Source organism: Gorilla gorilla, chromosome 3, assembly GCF_029281585.2.
Source record: "Gorilla gorilla gorilla isolate KB3781 chromosome 3, NHGRI_mGorGor1-v2.1_pri, whole genome shotgun sequence".
NCBI lineage: Eukaryota > Metazoa > Chordata > Mammalia > Primates > Hominidae > Gorilla > Gorilla gorilla.
In genome coordinates this window covers 108,462,768-108,484,658 of record NC_073227.2, presented here as the reverse complement: position 1 = coordinate 108,484,658, position 21,891 = coordinate 108,462,768, and the positions used below count along the sequence as shown (strand labels likewise).

The 21,891-nt window shown below is 43.2% G+C and overlaps 1 protein-coding gene and 1 pseudogene across 9 annotated transcripts in view; one reads left to right on the top strand and one right to left on the bottom strand.

The window, feature by feature from the left end:
• The window catches only part of ABCG2 (ATP binding cassette subfamily G member 2 (JR blood group)), a 145,852-nt gene that overhangs the window by 65,334 nt on the left and 58,627 nt on the right, over positions 1-21,891 (top strand). For 3 of the 9 annotated variants that reach the window (XM_055384635.2, XM_055384639.2, XM_055384638.2), the window contains exon 1: positions 14,039-14,343. The exons of 4 other annotated variants lie outside the window; for them this stretch is intronic. The gene's annotated coding sequence lies outside the window, so the exon portion shown is untranslated. Of the gene's footprint in view, positions 1-14,032; positions 14,535-21,891 lie in introns of those variants that run through there. 2 more of the 9 variants (XM_019025873.4, XM_063705417.1) reach the window with 2 other exon arrangements.
• Positions 9,843-10,462, bottom strand: LOC129533031 (large ribosomal subunit protein eL31-like; annotated as a pseudogene).

Here is a 21,891-nt window from a genome sequence, read left to right as displayed (position 1 = left end):
AAAAAAGCTTCTGCACAGCAAATGAAACAACAGTGTGAAGAGACAACCCACAGAGAGGGAGAAAATATTTGCAAACTACCTAGCTAACAAGGGATTAATATCCAGAGTATATATGGAGCTCAAACAACTCTATAGGAAAAAAAATCTGATGATCTGATTTTAAAATGGACCAAAGATTTGAATAGCCATTTCTCAAAAGACAACACACAAATGGCAAACAGGCATATGAAGAGGTGCTCAACATTATTGATTATGGGAGAAGTGCAAATCAAAACTACAATGAGATATCCTCTCACCTCAGTTAAAATGGCTTTTATCCAAAAGACAGATAATAACAGGCCGGGCGCGGTGGCTCACGCCTGTAATCCCAGCACTTTGGGAGGCCGAGGCGGGCAGATCACGAGGTCAGGAGATCGAGACCATCCTGGCTAACACAGTGAAACCCCGTCTCTACTAAAAAAATACAAAAAATTAGCCGGGCGTGGTGGCGGGCGCCTGTAGTCCCAGCTATGCGGGAGGCTGAGGCAGGAGAATGGCGTGAACCCGGGAGGCGGAGCTTGCAGTGAGCCGAGATCGCGCCACTGCACTCCAGCCTGGGCGACAGAGCGAGACTCCGTCTCAAAAAAAAAAAAAAAAAAAAAAAAAAGACAGATAATAACAAATGCTGGCAAGGATGTGGCGAAAAGTGAACCCTTGTACACTGTTGGTGAGGATGTAAATTAGTACAATCACTATGGAGAACATTTTGGAGGCTCCTCAACAAACTAAAAATAGAGGTACCATATGAGCCTGCAATCCCACTGCTTGGTATATACCCCAAAGAAAGGAAATCATTATATCAAACGGATATCTGCACTCCCATTTTGTTGCAGCACGGTTCACAATAGCCAAAATTAGGAAGCAACCTAAGTGTTTGTCAACAGATGAAGGGATAAATAAAATGTGGTACATATACATAATGGAGTACTATATAGCCATATATAAGAATGAGATCCTGTTATTTGCCACAACATAGATGGAACTGGAAGTCATGATGCTATGTGAAATAAGCCAAGCACAGAAAGGCAAACATTGCATATTCTCAGTCATTTGTGAGATCTAAAAATCAAAACAATTGAAATGGAGATAGGGAGTAGGAGGATGGTTATCAGAGACTGGGAAGGGTATTAGGGGGTAAGAAGGAGGTGGGGATAGTTAACGGCTACAAAAATATAGAATGAATAAGACCTAGTATTTGATAGCACAATAGGGTTACCATAGTCAATAATAATAATTTTTTTTTTGGGAGACAGAGTCTCCCTCTATCCCCCAGGCTGGAGTGCAGTGGCACCATCTTGGTTCACTACAACCTCCGCCTTCCAGGTTCAAGCAATTCTCTTGCCACAGTTTCCTGAGTAGCTGAGATTACAGGCATCTGCCACCAAGCCCGGCTAATTGTTTGTATTTTTAGCAGAGACAGGGTTTCACCATGTTGGCCAGGCTGGTCTTGCACTCCTGACCTCAGGTGATCCACCAGCCTCGGCCTCCCAAAGTGCTGGGATTACAGGCGTGAGCCACCACACCCAGCCAATAATAATTTAATTGTACATTTTATAATAATGAAATGAGTATAACTGGATTGTTTGTAACACAAAGGATAAAATCTTGAGGAGATGGATACCCCATTTGCCATGATGTGATTATTATACATTGCATGCCTGTATCAAAACATCTCATGTATACATAAATATATGCACCTACTATGTGCCCACAAAAATTAAAATTAAGAATTAAAGAAAATAGATTGGCTGATGGCTTTGTCACACACAGTATAATGTTTCTTGGTCTAATATTATGATGATAGAGGGAAGACTAAAATGTAGTTTTAGGTGAGATGTTGACATCATATATTAAGTATGCCAACCAGATGTGAAAAAATTCCAAGTCACTGTATAATGAATCATAAGTTTATTTAATGCTGATTGTGCTTTAATTTTAATTGCTCCCATAAATAAAATCTTATCTCTATAGGCAATAAAATGTTTGTAGTAGTCAGAAATGGATCATATGAAAGGTCAGTCTTTCATGAAACTCTTCTCCATTTTCACAGCAAGGCAGATTCAGGTGAGGGTAGATAGGTTCCTGAATTACGTAAGATAAGCTCACTTTTGTTATTCAGACAACAAATATTTACTGAGTATTCCTTGTGTTCAAGGCACTGAACTAGGCAGTATATGGAAATATCCTGAGATGTAAGACACGCTTTCCTATACCTCGTAATTTCCGTTTGTGAAACCCCAAGATTTTCAGACCTTGAAGTCATCTCTAGCTTCTTTGTCTCTCACCTTCAGTGTTCTCAGTCACCAGCTTCTGTAAATTCTTCATTTACAATGTTTATTTGATGCCTCTTTTCTCAGTTTAAGTCATCTCTTTAGTTCAATCATTTTTTTAAAAATTTCCAGACTGATCTCTGCCTTCCCACATCCCCCCATCCATTCTATACATGAACAGAATAACCTTTCTTTTTTTTTTTTTAACTTTTACTTTAGGTTCAGGGGTATATGTGAAGGTTTGTTGTATAGGTAAACTCGTGTCATGAGGGTTTGTTGTGCAGGTTATTTCATCAACCAGGTATTAAGCCTAGTACCCAAGTTATTTTTTCTGCATCTCTCCCTCCTCCCAACCTCCACCCTCAAGTAGACTCCAGTGTCTGTTGTTTCCTTCTTTGTGTTCATGAGTTCTCATCCTTTAGCTCCCATTTATAAGTGAGAACATGTGATATTTGGTTTTCTGTTCCTGCGTTAGTTTACTAAGGATAATAGTCTCTGGCTCCATCCATGTTCCTGTAAGACATATCTCATTCATTTTTATGGCTGCATAGTACTTCATGGTGTATATGTCTTACACCCTCATGGTATATACATATATACCAGTGCATTTTCTTTATCCCATCTGCTAATTATGGGCATTTAGGTTGATAAGATTAACCTTTCTAAAACATTAGGTTTATAACTTAAAGAGAAGCCAGTTGCTCGCTGCCTGTGGAATGAAGACAAAATAACAAGAGTGAGGTATGATAAAGAGTGAATTTTATTATCCATTGCCAGCAAGGAGGAAAGTGGTCAGAATGCTTTACAAAAATTTCCACTTTCCAATTTCTGGAGAGAGGGCAGGGGTTTCAGAAGAGGGGCTTTGAATGCCAGAGAGGCAAGGGGGCTAGTAGGTGCCAGGTGGCGTGGGCTTGCCCTAGTAGCTTATCTTGAATTATTGTTCCATCTGGTGAAGGGGCCAGCACCTTCGTGGGCTCATCCAAGTTACAAATCAATCCCAGTCAGTCTTGCAGTCAATATCTATCTGGGAGTGAACCCTGGTCTAGAAGTCATCTCCGGCTGGGAAGAGAATCCCAGAAGTGCCTGTTTTTGTGTCAGGATTAGGCCCCTGAAGCTTCTAAAGAAACATATGACCAGATAAGTGAGTATGATGTGAGCTTAACAAGTATCCAGGTAAATAAATGTGCATAAGGCATGAGAGCATAAGGTGGGAAAGGGAAGGGAACAGAGTGTTAAAACACATTCAAAGGCATATTTCAAGACAACAGAAAACACATCTGTGGTTTGTCTCAAAGCTGTGTCTTGAGACTGGCAAGAAAGGAGGAAAGAAAAAAAGGTTTAAAAATGCAGCTTTTTTTTTTTTTGAGACGGAGTCTCACTCTGCTATTCAGGCTGGAGTGCAGTGGCACAATCTCGGCTCACTGCAACCTCCGCCTCCCGGGTTCAAGCAATTCTCCTGCCTCAGCCTCCCGAGTAGCTGGGACTACAGGCGCACGCCACCATGCCTGGCTAATTTTTGTATTTTTAGTAGAGACGGGGGTTTCACCATGTTGGCCAGGCTGGTCTCGAACTCCTGACCTCAGGTGATCCACCCACCTCGGCCTCTCAAAGTGCTGGGAATACAGGTGTGAGCCACTGTGCCTGGACCTGTGTCTTGTTTCTCTTCTTTAGTGCCAAACATGGGACCTAATGTAAGGGAGCCCTCAAAAAAACATTGCTTAATGAGGGGTTAGATGACATCTGCTTGAGGGAGAAACGGAATCATCGTTTACTTACTTTCTTCTACAATATTGATCTTCTTGCTATTTTTCTGTTTTGTTTGTGCCGTTTGGAGCATAATCAAAGGGAGAAAATAGTTTCACATTTTGGGCCTCCATTTAGCCATACTTGTAGATGATGGGTTTAACTGACCATTAGAACTCTTTTCTAATCTAACACTTTAGGGTGTATTGCCAAACTGGAAAGGACCCAAAGGCCCATCAAGAGTAGATAAATAAATTACACTGTACTCATACAGTGGAATCCTCATAAAGATAAGAATGAATAAGCCTTTATGACCTGCAAAATATATGAATTTCATGCAGATAATATTCAACAAAAGAAGACAGTCTCAAAATGGTAACTACTTGCTTGGTTGGGCATGATGGCTCATGCCTGTAATGCCAGCACTTTGGGAGGCTGAGACGGGTGGATCACGAGGTCAGGAGTTCCAGACCAGACTGGCCAACATGGTGAAACCCCATCTCTACTAAAAATACAAAAATTAGCCGGGCATGGTGGTGCATGCCTGTAATCCCAGCTACTCAGGAGTCTGAGGCAGGAGAATCGCTTGAACCCAGGATGCCATGGCTGCAGTAACCTGAGACTGTGCCACTGCACTCTAGCCTGTGTGACAGAGTGAGACCCTGTCTCCAAAAAAAAAAAAAAAAAAGATAACTACTTCATTTATATACAGTTTTAAACAGACACAACTAATATATAATGATAGAAGTCAGAATGGATGGGATGACCTTTGGGAGTGATGACCTTTAATGGTAATAGATGTTACCTTTGGAAGGGATGGAGCTTGAGGGAGGCTTCTGTGGCATTGCTAATACACTTTTTTTTTTTTTAATCTGAGTGACAGGTATACAGGTGTGTTCACTTCGTAAATATATATCAAGCTGTCCACTTAGATTTCCTGTACTTTTTTGGTATGTTGTACTTCCCTACAAAATTTAGTTAAACAAAAGACTTATGTATGTTATACTTCCCTACAAAATTTAGTTAAACAAAAGACTTTTATAGGTACTGAAATGTAATTTGGTGAATTCTTAACATTTAACCTTTTAGCTTAATCTGCAGAGACAAATGTTATATACTCTACTGTACTATCTGACTCTGCAGGTTAATTATCAATACGTAGTTTTTTTTTCACTGCAATCTAATTTTTAGAAGTGAACTTTATAACCAAATAAACTTTATAACCAAATGAACTTTTTTTTTTTTTTTTTTGAGAGGAAGCCTAGCTCTGTCACCAGGGTGGAGTGCAGTGGCGAGATCCCAGCTCACTTCAACCTCTGCCTCCTGGGTTCAAGCGATTCTCCTGCCTCAGCCTCCTGAGTAGCTGGGACTACAGGCGCATGCCACCATGCTCAGCTAATTTTTGTATTTTTAGTACAGATGGGGTTTCACCATGTTGGCCAGGATGGTCTCAATCTCCTGACCTCATGATCCGCCCGCTTCAGCCTCCCAAAGTGCTGGGATTACAGGTGTGAACCACTGCACCTGGCCCTAAATAAACTTTATAACCAAATGAATTACTTCTTAATTGGTCTCTTGTCTGCTGTATAAAGCAAATTACATGAACCAAGGTGTTCTGGCTCCAGCATCTGGGCTCTTACTACCCCCACAATCCCCTGCCCCCTCCCCGATGCTGTCTCTCTCTGTGTAAAACCCACCTTCTGTTCACTTTCCATGTCTAAAAGACTTTGACACCTGCTTTTTGACATTTCTCATCTCTCCAAGATTATTGCTATCTTGGTAACTTCTCTGTTTATTTTGATGATCATCCCATCACCCTAGCTTCTGTGCTCTCTGATCTCAACTCCATCTCCAGGATAGGCAGAATTCTAAAGATCTCCCTCTCCCCTAACCCCTACAATTCCAGTTCATTCCCTGGTTATTTCATCAAGCACTAATCTAGGTACTGATCTGAAGGATTTTGAAGTTATAACTAAAGTCCTAAGTCAGATGACTCTAAAATACCAAGATTGTAAAGGTGGGCCTGATTTAATCACATAAGCCCTTTAAAAGGCAGAAAGAGCCTGGGCGCAGTGGCTCATGCCTATAATCCCAGCACTTTTGGGAGGCCAAGGTGGGTGGATCACCTGAGGTCAGGAGTTCGAAACCAGCCTGGCCAATATGGTGAAACCCCCGTCTCTACTAAAAATAACAAAAATTAGCTGGGCATGGTGACGCATGCCTGTAGTCCAGCTACTCGGGAGGCTGAGGCAGGATAATTGCTTGAGCCTGGGAGGCGAAGGTTGCAGTGAGCCTAGATTGTGCCACTGTACTCCAGCCTGGGCAACAGAGCGAGACTCCATCTCAAAAAAAAAAAAAAAAAAGGCAGAAGGGACAGTTGGGTTCGAAGTTTGAGAAGGACTCAAACTGTTTTGAAAGTGGAGGGGCCACATGGGAAGAAATGCAGGCAGCCAAGAGGAGCTGAGGGTGCCCCTGGTTGACATTCAGCAAGGACAGAGGAAACTCAGTCCTGGAACCAAAAAGAAATGGATTCTGCCAACAACCTTACTCTGCTTGGTTCTTTAGAGAAGAGTGTCCAGCTAAGAGTTCAGCTGGCTGACACTTTGACTTGGCCTGTTGATACCCTGAGCAAAGCCTAACCTAGCCTAGACTTCTGACCTCCACAATTGGGAGATAATAAATGGGTATTGTTTTAAGACATTAACTTGATGGTAATTTGTTACTCAAGCAATAGAAAACAAATACACTTCCCTTCCATTTCCATAACCTCACTCTCGTGTTCAAACCGTGGGACCTTATCAAAACCTGGAATGTGAATATTAAATGCCAGTATCCCACTCAGTGACCTGATCCTCCTGTTTCAACTTTTGCCATCTGCATGTGACCCCTCCATGTACTTTCTTTCTCTCTGTCTATTCCTGGCTTCGCTTTCCTATGATGATGAATCACTTCACTCACATGACTCCTTTGCTTCATCTTTCTATTGCCTTACCCACCCAACAAAACCGTACCCTAGAATTTATCTAACCCTTTACCTTCACATCTTTGTGAATGAGAAAGCCATGCCCATTTGCAGCTTTCAAACCACTGTTTACAGAGTCCCATCCCAAGTAGTAGGGGCCTTGGTGTTGCTGTGCGATCTCTATGTCTCATATTAGTGTTGGGAGGAAAAACTTCCTCTGCCAACTTAGGTCCAGTGCTTGGGGGCCTGTAAATTAATTGGCAATAGATGGATTAACAGGAGAATAGACAAGGTTTATTTACACTTATTCAGGTGAAGAGGCTCTCTGTACAGTTAGGGATGAGAATTTATATGCCAATAATATGGGAAAAGGGAGGAGGAGAGAAAGGGATCTATGGGAAAGCAAATATACTTTTATGGAAAGACAAATGGGCTTTTAGGGAAACAAATGATGGTACGACAATTTGTGATTATGTTCAGTTATGCAATTTGTCATTCAGGTGCAAGTGGTCTCCTTCCTGGCAGTGTAGTTTTCTTCCTGGCAGTAAAGTCTCCTTACTGGCAGTGAAGCTCCCCAAGAGGGAATTTATGGCAGCTTCACTCTCTGAAAGCTCTGGCTTTAGTCAAATAAGGGAAGCTCCAGAAAGACTTCTTTCTGTATCTGCTGTGTCTTAAATGTTTCAGTTTAAAATACTCTTCATACCAACTCAGTGGGTGCCAGTGGGTCCCTCCATTAGCACCCTCTTCCATTTCCTTGGGGCCTTGTGGTGAGCAGAAAAATGGCCTCTCAAAGGTGTCCATGTCTTGTTCCCTAGAATGTGAATGATAGGTTACTTTAGCAAAGGAGAATTAAGGTTCCAGATGAAATGAAGATTGTTAATCTAATGATTTTCTCTCTCTCTTTTTTTTTTTTTTTGAGATGGAGTCTCGCTCTGTTGCCCAGGCTGGAGTGCAGTGGCACAATCTTGGCTCACCACAACCTCCGCCTCCCGGGTTCAAGCGATTCTCCTGCCTCAGCCTCCCGAGTAGCTGGGACTACAGGCGCATGCCACCATGCCCGCTTAATTTTTGTATTTTTAGTAGAGACAGTGTTTCACTATGTTGGCCAGGCTGGTCTTGAACTCCTGACCTCGTAATCCACCCGCCTCGGCCCCCCAAAGTGCTAAGATTATAGGCGTGAGCCTGCCCAAATGAATGTACCTGGCCCAAATAACTTTAAAATAGGGAGATCATCCTGGCTTACCCAGTGGGCCTATTGTAATAACAATACTTAAAGGTGGAAGAGGGAGGCAGAAGAAAATCAAAGATGTGATGACAGAAGCAGGGTCACAGAGCTGCTATGCTGCTGGCTTTGAAGATGGAGAAAGGGGCCAAGAGCCAAGGAATGCAGGTGGCCTCTACAAGATTGAAAAGGTTCCAGAAAGGAACACAGACCTGCTGACATTTTGATTTTAGACCACTAGACCCATTTTAGACTTCTGACCCATAGAAATGTAACATACTTGTGTTGTCTTAAACCACTAAGTTTGTGGCTATTTGTTATGGCAGCAATAGAAAACGAATAGAAGTCTACTCAAATATTCATCATTTTCCCAAATCCTGAATCAGCCATTCACACCCATACCCTCAGCACATCCATCAACTTCAGAGAGAAAGTATAATTATGGGCCAGATATTTATTTCAATTTTCTCTAATTAAAACATTTACCTCGGCCAGGTGTGGTGGCTCACACCTATAATCCCAGCACTTTGGGAGTCCAAGGCAGGCAGATCCCTTTGAGGCCAGGAGTTCAAGACCAGCTGAGGCAACATGGTGAGACCCCCATCTCTACTAAAAATACAAAAGTTAGCCAGGCATGGTGATGCACGCCTGTAATCCCAGCTACTTGGGAGGCTGAGGCAGGAGAATTGCTTGAATCCAGGAGGTGGAGGTTGTGGCGAGCTGAGATTGTGCCACTGCACTCCAGCCTGGGCAACAGAGTGAGACTCTGTCTCAAAAACAAACAACAACAACAACAAAAAATCCATTTACCTCCATGAGGATACATCCAACTTCCTTCCCTTTTGTTACAATTTTTTAAAAAGTTTCTGTATTAGTCTGTTCTCATGCTGCTAATAAAGACATACCTGAGACTGGGTAATTTATAAAGGAAAGAGGTTAATTGACTCACAGTTCAGCCTGGCTAGGGAGGCCTCAGGAAACTTACAATCATGGCAGAAGGGGAAGCAAACACATCCTTCTTCACATGGCGGCAGGAAGAAGAAGTGCCGAGCAAAAGGGGAAAAGCCCCTTATGAAACCATCAGAGCGCGTGAGAACTCACTATCAGAACAGCAGCATAGGAGTAATCACCCCTGTGATTCGATTACCTCCCACCAGGTCCCTCCCACAACAGGTGGGGATTATGGGAAGTACAATTCAAGATGGGCTGGGAGCCGTAGCTCACACCTGTAATCCTAGTACTTTGGGAGGCCGAGGTGGTGGATCACCTGAGGTCAAGAGTTCGAGACCAGCCTGGCCAACATGGCAAAACCCTGTCTCTATTAAAAATACAAAAATTACCAGGCATGGTGGCAAGTGCTTGTAATCCCAGCTACTCAGGAGGCTGAGGCAGTAGAATCGCTTGAACCCGTAAGGCAGAGGTTGCAGTGAGCTGAGATCACACCATTGCACTCTAGCCTGGGTGACAGAGCAAGACTCCGTCTCAAAAAAAAAAAAGGTGAGATTTGGGTAGGGACACAGCAAAACCATATCAATTTCCTTTTTAAAAAGATATATATATATAAAGGCAATTTTATAACTTATTTGATGTATTTTATGCTCAGTGGTTAGTTCTCATCCACATTGACTATCTGCAGATTTTTGAAAATGGTAACAAGTATATAGGTAACCAGGAATGTACCAAAATATAGAGCTTGTTTGGTGAATCTTTACCCTCATTACATTTTCTGAACAACTGCACACAGATGCGGTATGGAACATTCCTTATTCCTTTGGCCCAGACAGCTTTGTTGAACCTGGTATGAACACACACATCTGGAGTTCCCATCTCCTTCATGGCAAATTTCCGGATCTCTCTGAGTGCCCCAGGGACACACTTCTTGAAGCCCACTCTATGAATGCGCTTGTGAATGCCGATGGCTTATTCTTGGGTCACTACCTCGTTTGTGGCAGAATAGTCCTTCTTCTTCTCGCCACTTTTCTTTGCAGGAGCCATTCTGCCTGGTCCAATTTGGAAAAGAAGAGCGTGAGGGATTCTTAAGTTTCCTTTTCTTTTCTAATTCTAATTCCTCTGGATCCCATTTCATTATGCTTCCTAAGGGACCTGACACTACCAATAACCCTTTCTTTCTTTATGGCTTGTCCTCTTGGCATGCACACATGTTCTAGTCTGTCTAATTCAAACCAAATGAATATTTTCTCTGAACCCTAAGATAGCCTCTAGCTATATTCCTTTCTCTCACCTTCCTTTTATACTGAAATCTTTAGGAAGAGTTTTAAACTGTTTCCATTATTTTATTTACAATAACTGTTTGCACCATTATAGACTGAACTTTCTCTTGCCAAATTAGTCAAAGGCCCTGATAGCTGTGAGCTGGGCTGTGGGGGAATACTGTGCACATAGCCTCTCTTCCACTGTTATTTTCTTAACTTGGAGTGGTAATGAAAATAGATATACTCGGACTGAATACATCTGTTATATATGTAACCCAAATGTCCCCAGGCCCATGGTGAATCCTGTCTGAAACCTGACCTTGCCAGGGAAAATTGACATTCTGGAGTTCACCTTTGGAGTAAGCACTAAGAAATGTAGCATACTGGGGCCTTACCAGCTCTTTGCAACTGGTGCACAGGCATTCAGCAGGAGTCTCAATATGGGGCCTTATAAATACTGGGCAGTGACTCTTGCCTGGTAAAATAAAAGAAAGGCCCTGTGGTGGAGGGCAGAGGGCAATGGCTTGGAAGGCTGTGAGTCACTTAACCTTTAACCTTGTGCAAATCAGTCTCCTTTGCACTGGTGACTTATCTGTAAAATGAGGAAAGTCATCTAACATCTGACCTAATGAGGAAGGTCCTTTTTCTCTAAAATTCTATGGCTAGCTCCAAAAACAATGCTAACTTACAAGTTAAAATGACTCATTTCTATACAATGCAATACATTTATAAAATGCTGGCTTTAATCTGAACTTATCAAATAGAATTTGATAAAATATTAGGATGAGGTTAGGAACTAATAAAACTTTATTTTGAATTTTTATTTGATTTACCACTGCCTCCCAATATAACTTTAGTTAGCAAATAAACCGACCTATAAATATGAAACATCACAATCTAAAATATTTTTAAAATTAGACTAAAATTAAGGAAACTTTTTTTTAGTTTTAGTCCTATTTCAAGTGAGGACTCTATTGTCATGTGTCTTTATATGTATATTTTATCAGTTTATTTTACTTTTAAACAAAATCCATTTTTCATTATAAAATTTATAATTTTCTAAATTTGTTACATAAAATTTAGAAAATTACACTAAAATACAAGATAAAAGACATTCCATGTTACTACCCAGAACAAATGAACACTTTCCTGCTATTTTCTTTCTTTCTCTTTTTTTTAGGGTGGGGTCTCACTCTGATCATGGCTCGCTGCAGCCTTGAACCCTGGGGCTCAAGCAATCCTTCCACCTCAGCCCCCCAAATAGCTAGGTCCACAGGCATGTGCCATCACATCCAGCTAATTTTTTAAAAATTGTTTGTAGAGACAGGGGCTCCCTGTGTTGCCTAGGCTTGTCTCGAATTCTTGGGCTCAAGCAATCCTCTGGCCTCCTCCCAAAGTGCTGGGATTACAGGTGTGAGCCACCACACCCAGTGTAATTTAAAATATTTTTTTTTTATAGAGATAGGGTCTCACTATGTTGCCCAGGCTGGTCTTGAACTCCTGGGCTCAAGCAATTCTTTGGCCTCTGCCTCCCAAAGTGTTGGGATTACAGGAGTGAGCTGTCACTCCTTGCCCAGCAATTTTCTATGTATAGGGTTTTTTTTTTTTTTTTTTTTTTTTGAGATAGAGTCTCACGTTGTCACCCAGGCTAGAGTGCAGTGCCATGATCTTGGCTCACTGCAGCCTCTGCCTCCCTGGCTCCAGCAATTCTCCTGCCTCAGCCTCCTGGGTAGCTGGGATTACAGGCATGAGCCACCATGCCCGGCTAATTTTTGTTATTTTTAGTAGAGAAGGGTTTCACCATGTTGGCCAGGCTGCTCTTGAACTCCTGATATCAGGTGATCCACCTGCCTCGGCCTCCCAAAGTACTAGGATTACAGGCGTGAGCCACCGTGCCTGGCCTCTATGTATAGGGTTTTGATTTGTTTTTACTTTGCATAATTACAGAATGCTATATTCAACTAAGTATCCATTTTTAAAAATGTGCTTCATATCAGTTTCGTGTGTGTTTTCTCCATTTTTGTTCAGTCTCCTCCTGTAATGCCTTCAGATCTTGCTGGAAATGTTTTCATTTTTTCCGGTATCATACAATTTTATTCTTTTCACTTATCTGGGTGAGCTAAAAAGAAAATTAAAATAAAATTTATTTTTCGGAGATCTTTCAGTTTTTGCAAACAGTCATTAACGGCCAGGTCTGAAAACTTTATCTTAATTTTTTTTTTTTTTCTTGAGACAGAGTCTCACTCTGTGGCCCAGGCTGGAGTGCAGTGGTGGGATCTCGGGTCATTTGCAACCTCTGCCTCCTGTGTTCAAGCGCTTCTCGTTCCTTAGCCTCGCGAGTAGCTGGGATTACAGCCTCGCCACCACACCCAGCTAACTTTTGTATTTTTAGTAGAGGCAGGGTTTCACCATGTTGGCCAGGCTGGTCTCAAACTCCTGGCCTCAAGTGATCTGCCTGCGTCAGCCTCCCAAAGTGCTGGGATTACAGGCATGAGCCACCGTGTTGGCCTTAATTTTGTCTTAAAATGAAGTATGACTAACATGTATTTCTATATGGGCCTTTAAGGGTCTTGAAACTGACAGAAATTAATTCAAAAGAATAATTTTACCCAAATGTTTGGGCGCATCATGAATATATAACTTAAAATTCTTTTAAAAAGCATGCGGTATGGTATATTTAAAATTCTTTAAAAAAAATTACGTGTAGTCAATTTTCTTATCTAGGCTTCCTAGCTAAAACTTTCCTGCATTGGGTGAACCATTAATAGTTATTCCTAGTGTTGATTTAAACAACTTAAATGATACTATGATTTTTGTTTGTAAATGCAAACCAGAAAATATCTGCATGCAGGTACTAATTTCCTAGGGTAGACGCAGCAGGTAGATGTTGGGATGGCTACACTCACAAAGCCTGATGGCCCGTTTCCTGAACATGCGCAATCACTTTCTAGCCTTTCCACACCATCGGAATATTGCATAGAAGTATGTCAGTCACAGGAGTGTAAAGAATAACATTTAAACTATGGCAATATTTTCATTCAGTAAGTTTCTCCCCTTTCCTTCCTTGGGTTAGATTCAGTGCCTGATTTTTTTAGGCCCTGGGGCGCAAGCATCCACTTTCTCAGAATCCCATTCACCAGAAACCACCCATTTAACTTGCTCTGGGTGCGAGCAGCGCTTGTGACTGGGCAACCTGTGCGTCAGCGTCCCCGGTTCTTCGGCGCTCCGGCCAGTGGCGACGACCAAACCCAGCTAGGTCAGACGAGGTATTAATCAGCCCAATGAGCGCCTGGTGATTCTCGTAGTTAATCACTCCGGTTCATTTTGTTCGATCCCGGAGGCGGGAGTGTTTGGCTTGTCCCTGCGTGTCACGGCAGGGTGACCCTAGCCCCGAGGGAGGGCGGTGGTACCAGTCCTGCTGGCGGCTCAGCGCGGCAGGACACGTGTGCGCTTTCAGCCGGGTCGCAGGGCGCTTATCTCGGCCCGGCAGTCGGGGCCACGCCTCACCCCCGCCCGCGAACCCCGACCTGGGGAAACCCGGGGCGCTGGGGAGGGGCCACTGCGTTCAGCTCTGGCCGTCCACAGCCCGAAGCGCGGCTTAGGAAGTTCGTGTCAGCGCTGCCTGAGCTCGTCCCCTGGATGTCCGGGTCTCCCCAGGCGGCCACCCGCTGGCTCCCATCGTGACCTCCAGCCGCAGCGCCTCCCACGCCGGCCGCCGCGCGAGGGGAGCGCTCGGGCGCGCCGGGTGTGGTTGGGGGAAGGGGTTGTGTCGCGCGCGGGCTGCGTGCTGTGCCCACACAAAAGGTTCCGGGCGCGCAGGAGGGAAGAGGCAGTGCGCGCCACTCCCACTGAGATTGAGAGACGCGGCAAGGAGGCAGCCTGTGGAGGAACTGGGTAGGATTTAGGAACGCACCGTGCACATGCTTGGTGGTCTTGTTAAGTGGAAACTGCTGCTTTAGGGTTTGTTTGGAAGGTCCGGGTGACTCATCCCAACATTTACATCCTTAATTGTTAAAGCGCTGCCTCCGAGCGCACGCATCCTGAGATCCTGAGCCTTTGGTTAAGACCGAGCTCTATTAAGCTGAGTGAGTAAATTGTAAAAGCCAGTTTCGCTGAGAGTGTGTGTCTGGAAAGGTTGGTGGGCGTTGTGTATATATTTGTTAGAAAATCGATAACCGTTCAAACGAGATGACTGAGTTTTTTAGCCTCTCGCAGTTTCATTTGAAAGTGGGTATGCAGTTTAAAACTGACAGTTCAAAGTGGTTTTTCAGAAAATGATGCCCTGGTGCAAACTGATTCTGGGTCCCATAGTGTGTTAAGTGTGGGTTGGTAAAAACTCTTGGCCTTTCTCCAAATGTATGAAATTAAAGTTGATATTGGAAGGATAAAAACCCACTGAGCGCGGAAGTTACTACAGGTGGAGGAAACATTTGTTGATGTTAATATTTTAAAGGGGTTGACCAATATATTGTCATTTACCTATCCCCTTTATGTTCTGGGAATAGGTAAATGACAAATTATTGGTCAATCCCTTTAAAGCTTTGGATGGTTTGCTAAAGAATTATTGAACTCCCTTTTGTAATTTTCTGTGGATAGTTGAGTGCTCTTACTCCCCTCTCAGTCCTAGAGATATCCCCTAAAGCTTGGTTTTTAGGAGGATCTTACAGCTCTCTTATCATTTGAATGTCAGCTAGTCATAAATAAATATGCCAGAGTAGTAAGGAAGAGATGTTTTTTATTGATATTCTTTACAAAACAGTGCTTTCAGAGTACAGCTTTGACTGGATTGTATAGATCTTGATGAGATCTTGATGAGAAAGGTTTCGACGACAAAGATGGCATGTTAAATCTAACATTACCCTTCCATTATAAACATTGCAAGATGTTGGTTATTTTATTATTTATTTTATAACTTTTAATTGTGAAATAATTTGAGAGTTACTGAAAATTTGCAAAAAATAGTACAGAGAGTTCCCATAATATCATGCATAACAAGGGCCAAAACTAATAACATGGGCATGCTACTATAATACAATGAACTAAACTACAGACTTTATTTGGATTTCACTTGTCTTTCCACTGTCCTTTTTCTGCCCAGGATCCAATCGATGATCTCACTTTGCATTTAACTGCTAAATATCCTTAATTTTCTCTGATCTGTGACAGTTCCTCAGCATTTCATTGTTTTTTCATGGACTTTGACACTAGTGAAGAAGACCCGGTCAGTTAATTTGTAGAATGCCCCTCAATTTGTGTTTGCTTGATGTTTAGTGTCATGATTAGATGAATGTTCTGCATTTTGGGGAAAAATGTCATAGAAGTAAAGTTTCCATCTCAGTATGTCATATGGGGTACATGATGTCAATACTTTTTTTTTTTTTTTTTTTGAGACTGAGTCTTGCTTTATTGCCCAGACTGGAGTGCAGTGGCACGATCTCAGCTCATTGCAACCTTTGCCTCCCAGGTTCTAGCGATTCTCCTGCCTCAGCCTCCTGAGTAGCTGGGATTATAGGCACCTGCCGCCACGCCCAGCTAATTTTTTGTATTTTTAGTAGAGACAGGTTTCATGTTGGCCAGGCTGGTCTCGAACTCCTGACCTCTAGTGATCCTCCCGCCTTGGCCTCCCAAAGTGCTGGGATTACAGGCGTGAGCCACTGTGCCCTAGCCGATACTTCTTATTACCTATGATGTTAATCTGTTTGCCAGATTCCCTTTGTATTTGAGATCTTGGGAGAGAAACCTGCACTGCCATTTCTCCTTAAACTTTTATTCATTAATTTAAGCATCCATTTATGGAACATGTTGTTTAGTGGGTTTTTTTTTTCTAATGGTTAAACAAAACCCCTATTTTCTTCCTTCTACATTTTTTAATTAAAATTCCCTTCTGTAGGGAACAGTTGACCCTTCTCTCCGGTTCATTGATTCAGTTATTTGTATCAGTATGGGCTCATGGATATTTGTTTTGTTATATGGGTTATAATCCAATATTATCAGTATTTAATTTGCTGCTCAAATTGTTCTGGCTTTCACCACTGGGACCTTTTTCAGGTTGGCGCCTGTGCCACTTTGACATACACTTGCTTTTTCTTTTTCCTTCTTTTTTTTTTTTTTTTTTTTTTTGAGACGGAGTCTTTGTCGCCCAGGCTGGAGTGCAGTGGCACGATCTTGGCTCACTGCACCCTCCGCCTCCCAGGCTCAAGCGATTCTTGTGCCTCAGCCTACCAAGTAGCTGGGATTACAGGTATGTAGCACCACACTTGGCTACTTTTTGTATTTTTTAGTAGAGACAGGGTTTTCCATGTTGGCCAGGCTGGTCTCAAACTCCTGGCCTCAAGTGATCTGCCCGCCTCGGCCTCCCAAAGTGCTGGGATTACAGGTGTGAGCCATCATGCCCGGACTCTTTTTCTTTTTTAATGCATTTCTTGATTTCTGGCATCAGAGAATGCTCAGGCTTATTTTGTATTTTCCATGTCCCAACCTTGGAATGATCCATTTCTCCAAGGCACTGTGATTATTTTGCTTTAGAATGGTATTAGAAGCTAATATCTGGACACTGGATGTTCTATTAGAGTTACTTTTTTTTTTTTTTTTTTTTTTTTTTGAGATGGAGTCTTGCTCCAGGCCAGAGTGCAATGGTGGGATCTTGGCTGACTGCAACCTCCGCTTCCTGGGTTCAAGCAATTCTCCTGCCTCAGCCTCCTGAGTAGCAGGGATTACAGGCATGTGCCACCACACCCAGCTAATTTTTAATGTTTTTAGTAGAGACGGGGTTTTGCCATGTTGGCCAGGCTGGTCTCGAACTCCTGACTTTGGGTGATCCACCCGCCTCGGCCTCCCCAAGTGCTGGGAATACAGGTGTGAGCCACCGTGCCTGGCCTAGAGTTACTTTTGAACTTTTTATGTATAATAAAAAGTTTGTGACTTAGCAAATGCTAAGTTTGAAAAGATTGGTGTCAGGCCTCTGAGCCCAAGCTAAGCCATCATATCCTCTGTGACCTACACTTACACATCCAGATGGCCAGTTCCTGCCTTAACTGATGACATTACCTTGTGAAATTCCTCCTTCTGGCTCATCCTGGCTCTGTACTGCCTCAAGGCTTCACAGACAGCCCCCATTACTTCAGTCAAACCCAAATTTCTTCCTCATCTGTTACCTGTCTTGGCATAATTCTTCATAAAAACACATGTGCTCTCCCCGCCAATCATGTCTGACTGATCTCTCAAACCCCAACACCTTCTACAAAACAACTCCTTTCCTTCCTAGGCATGGTTGGATACTTTCGACTTTGGATACCTGGTTTTGCCATCCTAACAAAACCATTATATAAACTCACAAAAGGAAACCTAGCCGACCCCATAGATCCTAAATCCTTTCCCCACTCCTCTTTCCATTCCTTGAAGACAGCTTTAGAGACTGCCCCCCACCCTAGCTCTCCCTGACTCATCCCAACCCTTTTCATTACACACAGCCAAAGTGCAGGGCTGTGCAGTCAGAATTCTTACACAAGGACCAGGATCGCATCCTATAGCCTTTTTGTCCAAACAACCTGACCTTACTGTTTTAGCCTAGCCATCATGTCTCCGTGCAGTGGGTGCTGCCGCCCTAATACTTTTAGAGGCCCTCAAAATCACAAACTATGCTCAACTCACTCTCTACAGCTCTCATAACTTCCAAAATCTATTTTCTTCCTCACACCTGACACATATACTTTCTGCTCCCCGGCTCCTCCAGCTATACTCACTCTTTGTTGCGTCTCCCACAATTGCCATTGTTCCTGGCCCAGACTTCAATCTGGCCTCCCACATTATTCTTGATACCACACCTGACCCCCATGACTGTATCTCTCTGATCCACCGGGCATTCACCCCATTTCCGCATATTTCCTTCTTTCCTGTTCCTCACCCTGAACACACTTGGTTTACTGATGGCAGTTCCACCAGTCCTAATTGCCACTCACCAGCAAAGGCAGGCTATGCTATGGTATCTTCCACATCTATCATTGAGGCTACCACTCTGCCCCCCTCCACTACCGCTCAGCAAGCCGAACTCATTGCCTGAAGTCAAGCCCTCGCTCTTGCAAAGGGACTACACATCAATATTTATACTGACTCTAAATATGCCTTCCATATCCTGCACCACTATGCAGTGGAAACCTCTTGGTTTCCTCACTACACAAGGGTCCTCTATCATTAATGCTTCTTTAATAAAAACGCTTCTCAAAGCCGCTTTACTTCCAAAGGAAGCTGGACTCATTCACTGCAAGGGCCATCAAAAAGGTATCCTATCCCATCGCTCAGGACAATGCGTATGCTGATAAGTTAGCTAAAAAAGCAACTAGTGTTCCAACTTCTGTCCCTCAGGGTCAGTTTTTCTTCTTCGCATTGGTCACTCCCACCTACTCCCCCACTGAAACTTCCACCTATCAATCTCTTCCCACACGAGGCAAATGGTTCTTAGACCAAGGAAAATATCTCCTTCCAGCCTCACAGGCCCATTCTATTCTGTCGTCATTTCATAACCTCTTCCATGTAGGTTACAAGCCGCTAGCCTGCCTCTTAGAACCTCTCATTTCCTTTCCATCATGGAAATCTGTCCTCAAGGAAATCACTTCTCAGTGTTCCATCTGCTATTCTATTACTCCTCAGGAATTTCTCAGGCCCCCTCCCTTCCCTACACATCAAGCTCGGGGTTTTGCTCCTGCCCAGGACTGGCAAATTAGCTTTACTCACATGCTCCGAGTCAGGAAACTAAAATACCTCTTGGTCTGGGTAGACACTTTCACTGGATAGGTAGAGGCCTTTCCCACAGGGTCTGAGAAGGCCACGACGGTCATATCTTCCCTTCTGTCAGACATAATTCCTCGGTTTGGCCTTCCCACCTCTATACGGTTCGATAGCGGACCGGCCTTTATTAGTCAAATCACCCAAGCAGTTTTTCAGGCTCTTGGTATTCAGTGAAACCTTTATATCCCTTACCATCCTCAATCTTCAGGAAAGGTAGAACGGACTAATGGTCTTTTAAAAACACACCTCACCAAGCTCAGCCACCAACTTAAAAAGGACTGGATAATACTTTTACCACTTGCCCTTCTGAGAATTCGGGCCTGTCCTTGGAATGCTACAGGATACAGCCCATTTGAGCTCCTGTATAGATGCTCCTTTTTATTAGGCCCCAGTCTTATTCCAGACACCAGACCAACTTGGACTGCGCCCCCAAAAACTTGTCATCCCTACTATCTTCTGTCTAGTCATACTCCTATTCACCATTCTCAACTACTCGTAAATGCCCTGCTCTTGTTTACACTGCTGGTTTACATTGTTTCTCCAAGCCACCACAGCCGATATCTCCTGGTGCTATCCCCAAACCGCCACTCTCAACTCTTAAAGTAAATAAATCATCTTTGCTGGCAGGGCTATGCTGAACCTCCTTAGGCACTCTCTAATTGGATGTCCTGGGTCCTCCCAATTCTTAGTCCTTTAATACCTGTTTTTCTCCTTGTCTTATTCCATTCTTTTTTCAATTCATACAAAATTGTATCCAGGCCATCACCAATAATTATATACGACAATTGTTTCTTCTAACAACCCCACAATATCACCCCTTACCACAAAATCTTCCTTCAGCTTAATCTCTCCCACTCTAGGTTCCCAGGCCGCCCCTAATCCCGCTTGAAGCAGCCCTGAGAAACATCGCCCATTGTCTCTCCATACCACCCCCAAAAATTTTCACCACCCCAACACTTTACCACTATTTTGTTTTATTTTTCTTATTAATATAAGAAGACAGGAATGTCAGGCCTCTGAGCCCAAGCTAAGCCATCATATCCCCTGTGACCTGCACATATACATCCAGATGGTTGGTTCCTGCCTTAACTGATGACATTCCACCACAAAAGAAATGAAAATTGCCTGTTCCTGCCTTAACTGATGACATTACCTTGTGAAATTCCTTCTCCTGGCTCATTCTGACTCAAAAGCTCCCCCGCTGAGCACCTTGTGACCCCCCCCCACCCCTGCCCACCAGAGAACAAATCCCCTTTTCCCTTTACCTACCCAAATCTTATGAAACGGCCCCATCCCTATCTCCCTTTGCTGACTTTCTTTTCGGACTCAGCCCGCCTGCACCCAGGTGATTAAAAAGCTTTATTGCTCACACAAAGCCTGTTTGGTGGTCTCTTCACACGGACGCGAGTGAAAATTCATATTGCCTTAAAGTTTAAACATTATAGAGGACCTGACTGTATTTGCCAACTTGGATTCAGTCTCTTATGGGAAAGAAGTAAAATTGGTAGTATTTAGGAATTTTTTAAAGCTCCCATTTTTTTCTCAGATGAAACCCTGCCAGTGCTTCCAAAACAAATAATGCATATGTGAACTTCTATCTATTAGGCTCTGGTAAGAAACCAGGATCATTTTATTAGCTGAGTAGCTTAAACTACATCCTAATATTATAATTTTGGTATCTGTTGATTGAATTCACAGTGAGAAAAGGATTTGAGACCCATATTTATGTTAGTCATACTAACAATGAAGAAGTACTGTGTTTATGATGAGACATTATTTGGTCTGAGATGGTAACTGTACCCGTGGATTAGAGAGAGGATCCCTCGCAATAATTAATGAGCCCTTCTATGATTTTGGAGTACACACACATTACACGCTCCTTCTTTTATATCTTTGTATACTGGATCATGATGTTTTTTACTGTAGGTCTCAGAATTTTGAGAAGTAATGCCGCTGCTCACATTTAATTTTCTGTTAATAATTCTTTTTTTTTTTTTTTTTTTTGAGACGGAGTCTCATTCTGTCGCCCAGGCTGGAGTGCAGTGGCGCCATCTTGGCTCACTGCAAGCTCCACCTCCCGGGTTCACGCCATTCTCCTGCCTCAGCCTCCCCAGCAGCTGGGACTACAGGCGCCTGCCACCACGCCCGGCTACTTTTTTGTATTTTTAGTAGAGACGGGGTTTCACCGTGTTAGCCAGGATGGTCTTGATCTCCTGACCTCGTGATCCACCTGTCTCGGCCTCCCAAAGTGCTGGGATTACAGGCATGAGCCACTGCACCCAGCCTCTGTTCATAATTTTTACTGCAATTCCGATGATTGAATTATAAACTGGAAGGGAGCAGGGATATTGATCTTCATGTAGTTGACATGTACTAGACTCACGGAGAACAAGGACTGGGTTGTAGGCACAATGCTGTGTGGTTTTGGGTAAATCTAACTCACACTCAACTTGATTTTGTTTCCCCCTGGGGGCTTAGGATCCCAAAATGTTCTAATGACCCACCTCACTGCTGCTAATCTTCCCACAGTGCCAATTTGGTGGAGTCAACCTTGCAAAGGGAGAAGAGAAAGGGTGATGACTTTCCCAGAGCTTCTGCCACTGTCCTCCCTATGTCTCCTAGCCCCAGTCACTACTCCTTTTATTTAAATTCATAGGG